The sequence below is a fragment of the Scylla paramamosain genome, chromosome 36 (genome assembly GCF_035594125.1).
Source record: "Scylla paramamosain isolate STU-SP2022 chromosome 36, ASM3559412v1, whole genome shotgun sequence".
Taxonomy (NCBI): Eukaryota; Metazoa; Arthropoda; class Malacostraca; order Decapoda; family Portunidae; genus Scylla; species Scylla paramamosain.
Window position 1 is genome coordinate 9,791,908 of NC_087186.1, and position 7,500 is coordinate 9,799,407.

At 43.4% G+C, this 7,500-nt stretch overlaps 1 protein-coding gene across 18 annotated transcripts in view; it reads right to left on the reverse strand.

Moving 5' to 3' along the window:
* The window catches only part of LOC135090949 (uncharacterized), a 201,976-nt gene that overhangs the window by 115,480 nt on the left and 78,996 nt on the right, over positions 1-7,500 (reverse strand). For 3 of the 18 annotated variants that reach the window (XR_010262205.1, XR_010262196.1, XR_010262202.1), the window contains exon 5: positions 5,085-5,219. The exons of the other annotated variants lie outside the window; for them this stretch is intronic. The gene's annotated coding sequence lies outside the window, so the exon portion shown is untranslated. The remainder of the gene's footprint in view (positions 1-5,084; positions 5,220-7,500) is intronic. 18 annotated transcript variants of the gene reach the window in all.

Sequence of the window (7,500 nt, forward strand, 5' to 3'; positions counted from 1 at the left end):
TTTGTGTGTTTGTGTGTGTGTGTGTGTGTGTGACAGTGTGTAGTGTCAGTGATGGTGCTGTTGGTGTTGGTGGTGGTGGTGGTGGTGATGTTCTTCAGGTGTGTTTAGATACGTATTTGTGGAAAGTGTTGTGGGAAGTGTGTGTGTGTGTGTGTGTGTGTGTGTGTGTGTGTGTGTGTGTGTGTGTGTGTGTGTGTGTGTGTGTGTGTGTGTGTGTGTGTGTGTGTGTGTGTGTGTGTGTGTGTGTGTGTGTGTGTGTGTGTTCTTTACTTTTTTCCTATTTGATGTCTTCTTTTCTTTTTTTATTATTATTAATATTATTCTAATTATTATTATTATCATCATCATTATTCTCCCCTTTTAATTGTTTCCTTAGTATTTCTTTTAACGGTTTACACTAGCTTACTTTTCTTTATATTTATCGAGATTAATTTTATTCTCGTTTCTTTACCTTTTCTCTCGTATCCTTTTCCCAAGACTCCTTCTCCCTCTCTCTCTCTCTCTCTCTCTCTCTCTCGACCCACCCCACGTCTTTCCTTCTGTTCCTCTCGCTCAAAAATTCCCAAATCGCGCCTCCTCTTCAAATATTCGTGTTTCTTCGTCATCAATTTTCACTCTCACGTCTGCAAAGGATTCCAAAATCGGTGTGGGGATTCGCCCGACCCGCGATGAATCAGTCAAGCTCTCTCTCTCTCTCTCTCTCTCTCTCTCTCTCTCTCTCTCTCTCTCTCTCTCTCTCTCTCTCTCTCTCTCTCTCTCATTTTTCATCAATCTTCACTTCAAGTTCAGTTTTTTTTTTATTCTTTTCACTTGAATTTTTGTTGATATTTTGCCGTTTTCTTCTCACTTCAGTTTCATCTTTCATTCTTCACTTCCTGTCTCCCTTTTCACTTTATCTCCCATTCTTTTTCTTTTTTCACTTTAATTTTCGCTTCAATTTCAATTTTTGCCTTTCTCTTCGACTAACTTATCTCCTCAACTCTCACTTTTCACTCTCAGCTCATCTCGCTTCAACTCATCAACGTTCCCTCATCTACCTGAGTTCAAGGTAACGAAATCACTTCACCTTTATTCCTCAGACGCATAAATCTCACTTCATTTCACACCTGTCCTTACCTAACCTACCTCAATTGGTGCTGAAATCATCTCTACCTTTACAAATTACTCTTATATATCCTCATTCCCTCACCTGAACATAATCTAACAAAACTGTCATTCATTTCACCACGTCCCTTCTACCACACCTCATTTCACACCTGTCCCTACCTAAGCTACCTCAATTAGTGCTGAAATCTCTATCGCCTTTACTAATTTAACTTCAGGTAACAAAATCATCCCATTCATTTCACCACATCGCCTCATTTCTCACCTGTCCTTACCTAACCTACCTTAATCCATCCTATCTCCCTCTCACTTTCCCTCCTCCTCCTCCTCCTCCTCCTCCTCCTCCTCCTCCTCCTCCTCCTCCTCCTCCTCCTCCTCCTCCTCCTCCTCCTCCTCCTCCTCCTCCTGCACACCTGACCTAGCAACACCTGGCCTAATGAGCTTCCACACCTGGGGAGCGACAGAGGCAGGTGTGCACACGTGTCCGCCTCGCCAGGTAGTAATTAGAGTTACCTTCCCCTCTCACCTGTAAATTGTCCATACGTATTGCTCTCTCTCTCTCTCTCTCTCTCTCTCTCTCTCTCTCTCTCTCTCTCTCTCTCTCTCTCTCTCTCTCTCTCTCTCTCTCTCTCTCTCTCTCTCTCTCTCTCTCTCTCTCTCTCTCTCATACACCCCGGAAATAAATCTGGAGACCTGCTGGGAGAGTATAGAAGAAAGGTGGTTCTCTCCCTTTTTCTCCCTTTTCTCCCTTCTTTTTCTCCTCTTCCTCCCCCTCCCCCTCTTCCTCCCCTCTCCCTCCTCCTCTTTCTTTCTACCGGCCTGACAGAAACACGAAATGGACAGTCAAGGTTTTTTTTTCCCTCAATTTTCCTCGCCCTGTCTTCACCCCTGACTCTCTTCTTCTTCCTCCTCCCCCTCCTCTTCCTCCTCCTCCTTCGTCTTCTCATACGCCTCATCTTCCTTTTCAAAATTTCCTCTTATAGCGAGATAACTTTCCCTTTCCGTCGTACCTTTGCATTAACCTCACCTCTTTGCCTCTCGATAAATTTTCTAAAAACTCTTAATAAAGTTTTCCTCTTCCTCCTCCTCCACCTCGACCTCCTCCTCCTCCTTTTGATCTTACTCCTACTTATCCTATTTCTTTTCCTCCTCCTTGACCTCCTTCACTACTACTACCACTACTACTACTACTACTACTACTACTACTACTACTACTACTGGGCTAGGTTAGGCTGAGCTGGGATGTACTGGAAAAGACTACGGTTGACTGGGATGGGCTGGGATGGACTGAGAAAGACTGAGGTGAGCTGGGATGCAGTAGGATGGACTGGGAAGGACTGGAATGGACTGGGAAAGACTGGGGTGGACTGGGAAGAGTTGGCACGTACTGGGAAAGACTAGAGTGGACTGGGATTAACTGGGAAGGGCTAAGAAGGACTAGACTCGGTAATACTGGGAAGGGAAGGAAATTGATTAAACTGCTGTACCGGGCTGGCGTTAGCTATACCGGGGTGACGCAAGGCCGATATTAGCCGCACCAACACACACACTTAGGCCCAAAAAATCTGGCGCACTGCAAACACAGATCGAGGTAATTAAAGACCCCGAGGAGGTGACAGGCCAGCGGGACCCGGAGAGTGGCAGGTAAGGGCGACGCTCCCTCCACGATACCAAGGCAAACTGAACCGTGTGTGCAGGAGTTGGTTAGCACTTTCTTGTCCCTCTCGCACTTGATAATTTCCTTAAGCTTTGGAATCCTCCGACTAATTGCAGCGTCGTGTGAGGGCGGAAGAGGGGGAGAGAGAGAGAGAGAGAGAGAGAGAGAGAGAGAGAGAGAGAGAGAGAGAGAGAGAGAGAGAGAGAGAGAGAGAGAGAGGTTAGGTTAGGTAGTTAAAAGACCAAGGTAGTGTGAAAATGGCGGAGGAGAGAGAGAGAGTGAGTGTGTGAGAGAGAGGGAGAGGTCGGGAGAGGTGTTTAGGATAATTACAGGAGGGAGAGAGAGAGAGAGAGAGAGAGAGAGAGAGAGAGAGAGAGAGAGAGAGAGAGAGAGAGAGAGAGAGAGAGAGAGAGAGAGAGAGAGAGAGAGAGAGAGAGAGAGAGAGAGAGAGAATACTTAAGAAAGACCTACTGTGGGAGGGAATCAGAAGGTGCAAGGAAGTGAGACTTGGGAGAGAAGGAGAAGGAAGGAAGGAGGAAAGTTAGATGCTTTACACAAACTCACTGCAAAGAGGAAGGAAGGGAGGGGAGGAGGGAGAGAGGGAGAAGAGGGAGGGGAACAGAGAAGATACTGAGAGGTAAACATAGGAAAGAGAGAAAAGGAAGAAAGGAGGGAAGGATGGAGAGAAAAGAAGATAGAAACAAAGATAGAAGAAAAGAGGGAGGAACGGAGAAAGGCTTAGGAGGAGGAAAGGAGGAGGAAAGAAAGATTGGAGGTAAATAAGAGAGAAAAAAAATACTGTAAGGAAAGACTTAATGAGAAAGACGAAGGAGAGGAAAAGGAGGAAAGAGGAGGAGGAAGAGGAGGAAAAAGGAGGAGGAAAAAGGAGGAAAATGTTAAAAGGAAAGACCCGAAGGGAGGGAGGGAGGGAGGGAGGGAGGGAGGGAGAGACGCTTAAAGTTTTCTTCCACCTGAGAAAAGTTGCCCTTGCTACCTTTCACTCTTCTACATCTTTCCTCCACCTTTCCTCCACTCCTCCATCTTTCCTCTAACTCCCTCCATCCTCCAACTCCCCCAATCTTTCCTCCAGCCTCCCTCCAACTTCCTCCATCTTTCCTCCACCCTCCTTCGAACCTCCTCCACCTTTCCTCCACATCCCTCCATCTTTCTTCCCTCCATCTAAAGTCTCTTCAGTCTCTCCACTTTCATCTTTTCTCCATTTTATCTCTCCTTTCGTCTCTTCCGTTTTTCCCTCCACCTCTCTTTCCTCCATCAGTGACCTTTCCTCCATCCTCCTCCAGCATCTCTCTCTCTCTCTCTCTCTCTCTCTCTCTCTCTCTCTCTCTCTCTCTCTCTCTCTCTCTCTCTCTCTCTCTCTCTCTCTCTCTGCTACATACACTCAATATAATTTTTTTCTCTCCCCTTCCCTTTATTTTTTTCTCTTTCACCATTTTTATCACTTTTCTCTTTTTCTAGGCTTTCTTTTCTTTTTTTGCCACCACTTCCTCTAACTCTCTCTCTCTCTCTCTCTCTCTCTCTCTCTCTCTCTCTCTCTCTCTCTCTCTCTCTCTCTCTCTTTCCCTCACCACATCTTGTTTATCTTTTACTCTCTCTCGTCTCTTTCTCTCGTCTCTCGTCTCTCTCTCTCTCTCTCTCTCTCTCTCTCTCTCTCTCTCTCTCTCTCTCTCTCTCACACATATAGCAATGCCAATAACTTCCACTACACAGTTAAAAAAAAAAAATAATCAAAACAGTGAAAATATCATAGAGAGACGAAGGAGAAAGGCACGGGCAGGGAAAGAGAAATAAACAGAAGAGAAACAGACATAAAATTACATCCATCCATCCACCCATCCGTCTATTCACCTACGAGAGATGGAAGGACTGATAAAATAGCTGGAATAACAGATAGACAGAAAAGACAGAGCTACAATAGACAAAAAATAAATAAAATAGACAGAAGACAAATCGACATAGACAGAAATGCATCTATCCATCTAACCATCATCTACGAAAGCTGGGACGGCAGAAAAAATTAACAGATAGAGAGAAAAGGATAAAAAGGGTTACTATATACAAGAAAACAGACAGAAGACAAACGAAAAGGATAAAAAGAGTTACAATATACAAGAAAACAGACAGAAGACAAACGAAAAGGATAAAAAGAGTTACAATATACAAGAAAACAGACAGAAGACAAACGAAAATGGACAGAAATACCTGCATCCATCCATCAATCCATCTACAAGAGCTGGAAGGGGCAGAAAAAAATAGACAGAGAGAGACAGAGAGAGAGAGAGATAAAAAAAGGAAGCTACAATACCTGACCAGGTGAAACGGACGTCAAAAAGAGCAAAGGTTTCATTAGAGCGGGACGTTTGATCCGAGAGAAGCACTTTGTGACGAGGCAACCTAAGCAAGCACCTCTTTCCCCCCTGTGCTCTGTCCCCAGGGGCTCCTGATGGATGGAGAGAGGGAGAGGGAGAGAGAGAGGGAGAGTGGGAATGAGAGAAATGAAAAGGCTGACGAGAATGATTTGCAGAACGAGGGTGAAGAGGAAATTTGATGAAAGTGGGAGGGAGGAGACGGGGAAAATAATGCCCAAGGGTAAGGAAAGAAGGGAGGGATACATACATAGATAGACAATACGTACGTAAGAAGGAAAGGAACGAAGGAAGGGAAGTGAAGGAGGGAAGGAAAGAAACTGTGGATATTACGTGAAGGCTTTTAGATGATAATTGAGAAAGGGGTGAGAGAGTGAGAGCGAGAGAGAGAATGTGTGTGTGTGTGTGTGTGTGTGTATAAGTGTGCGTGTATGTGTCTGTCTGTGTGTCTGTCTGTAATTCTCAAAGCATATTAATAAGAAAAAAATACAGAGAGACGAACAGGAAAGAGAAACCACATAGATTCAAAGCATTAAAGCAAATAAAATTAAATAAATAAATAAATAATAAAAGTATAGGAAAAGTAAAATAAAAGTAAGACAAAATCATTACGTACATTGAAAAAAAAAATTATGGAGAATAAAGAAAATAATCCCAAAAAAAGGTAGATTAGACACGTAAGGTTAATTAAAAGTAAACAAATACATAAATAAGACTTAGAATTAAAGCAGAAATAAAAGGAAATATCAAAACAAGATACGGAGAACTGGATGTACAAAGGAGAGAGACAGGCAAACAGACAGACAGACAGACAGACGGACAGACGGAAAAGCAACAAGGGAGGGAGGCAGGCAGGCAGACAGACAGACAGACAGACAGACTTAATAAGAGACGAAAGGAACGCAGTGAGTGAGGACAAACACACAAACAATGCACAGCGAGATAGAAACAAACATTCATACACGCATGCACACACACACACACACACACACACACACACACACACACACACACACACATGTCTTTGTCTCAGTTTGATGTCGTATTCGCGCGCACACACTCCATTAAACGCACTCTAGTACCAATAACGCACACGCACACACACACACACACACACACACACACACACACGGAAAAACACCAGTAGCTATCGTAACAAAAGACACAACACACTCAAACACACTTCCTAAAGAATAAACCGTTCATTATTATTATTATTATCATTATTACACACACACACACACACACACACACACACACACACACACACACACACACACACTCAGAAATACAACCCCCCTCCCCCCCGCCCCTCCATCTGGTACCTTGGGAAGACAACACGTTAGTACAACTTCCAACACGTTCACTCTCGCCTCACTTCACTGCAAACTAACAACCACCACGACAAACCCATTAGCAAGGAAGGCCATAAAGGAGTGAATGGTTAAGAATGGGGAGAGGGAATGGGGGAGGAGAGGGAGAGGACAACGAGATGGGAGGGTTCAGAGGGAGGGGAAAGGTGGAGGAAAAAGGAAAAAAAGGGAGAAGTGGGATAAAGTAAAGAGAAATACCAACTAAGGAGAAAATTTGGTCATTAATTCTTAGGTAAAAGTTAAAGCGATATGTTGAAAGTTGTAAGCATTAGTAGTACGGCTCTTTAGAGAGAGAGAGAGAGAGAGAGAGAGAGAGAGAGAGAGAGAGAGAGAGAGAGACGAGAGAAAGACTCGAGGCAAAAAAATATTTATAAAAACACGTGATTTTTACAAACCAAACGAGACGAAATGAAAAAAAAAAGAAAGACAATGATAACAAAACGATGAAACAAAGAAGGGCAATAATAAAAGCAAAGAATAAAATAAAAGAGAAAAACATGATAACTTTGCTGTGGAAATACACGGAAGAGAGAAAATGGGAAAAATAACGAACAAGAAGAAAAAGGATAAAAGAAACGGAGAGAGAGAGAGAGAGAGAGAGAGAGAGAGAGAGAGAGAGAGAGAGAGAGAGAGAGAGAGAGAGAGAGAGAGAGAGAGAGAATTTTAAATGACGGAATGCATTAAACGTTGGATGATCAAGAGAAAGAAAATTAACCGAAAAAGCCAATTCTGAGAGAGAGAGACAGAGAGAGAGAGAGAGAGAGAGAGAGAGAGAGAGAGAGAGAGAGAGAGAGAGTGCTCAATATTCCACCTTTGTGTCAGACTCAGGAAAATATCTTAAGGAAAAGGTGTAAGGTAAATTAACACACTAATTAAGATACGGAACTCATACGAAAGAATTTGAATACGTAAAACTTTTAATAGGTTTGAAGAATTTTAATTGCCTGGCTTTTCTGATTATCGTTAGGAGAGAGAGAGAGGG